We start from the raw sequence: 638 nt of genomic DNA on the forward strand, positions 1-638 counted from the left end.
GTCCGCTCCATCGCACGCCGGTTCCCGGCCGGGCTCGGAGCCTCTCGCTGTCGCTCAGGGATTTCGCGGGCGGCGGGAGCAGGATGGCTCGCTGGAGTAAACTCCGGGGGGAGGAGGCGGTGGCGAGGGGATGGGGAGGCGGGGTCAGCGGAAGCGTCAGGTTGCTTCCTTCTCCTAGCGCTTCTCCCGGTGGGAGCGGTGGGAGGGGAAGGGTCGGGCCAAGGGAAGTTAGTGACACGTGTCAATCAACCCCCCTCCGGGGGGCACTGGCAGTCAGACATCCCTCTGGCAGCCTGGGAGCCCTCGGGGGCGCCGCTCGTATGTAAATGAGGGCGCGTGACGCGGGACGCAGATGGACCAGGGAAGAGAGAGGATGGACTCCGCCGCCGTCCCACAGTGCGGGAGCCATCGGTGCTCGGCGGAGAGGAGAGGATTCCGACGGGAACTCGACTCCTGGCGCCACCGCCTCATGCACTGTGTAGGTAAGAGAGACCCGGGCTGGGCCGCGGCTCCGCGCGGCGGCGTCCGCCGCGACCCGAGGAGTTTGGGGCTGAGGGGCTGAGTTGAATCTCCCGTTCGGGTCAGTTCAATGGGGGAGCGAGCTGGGAGCGGCGGCGGCGCGGCGGCCCGGGCTCGCC

The 638-nt window shown here is 69.7% G+C and overlaps 1 long non-coding RNA gene across 1 annotated transcript in view; it reads left to right on the plus strand.

Annotated features, from left to right (window-relative positions):
• Positions 1 to 316: 316 nt before the first annotated feature.
• The window catches only part of LOC107184989, a 9,418-nt gene continuing 9,096 nt past the window's right edge, over positions 317 to 638 (plus strand). Inside the window, exon 1 of the long non-coding RNA XR_001515901.1 lies at positions 317 to 482. This is a non-coding gene — a long non-coding RNA (uncharacterized LOC107184989). The remainder of the gene's footprint in view (positions 483 to 638) is intronic.

Source organism: Myotis davidii, unplaced genomic scaffold (assembly GCF_000327345.1).
Source record: "Myotis davidii unplaced genomic scaffold, ASM32734v1 scaffold204, whole genome shotgun sequence".
Taxonomy (NCBI): domain Eukaryota; kingdom Metazoa; phylum Chordata; class Mammalia; order Chiroptera; family Vespertilionidae; genus Myotis; species Myotis davidii.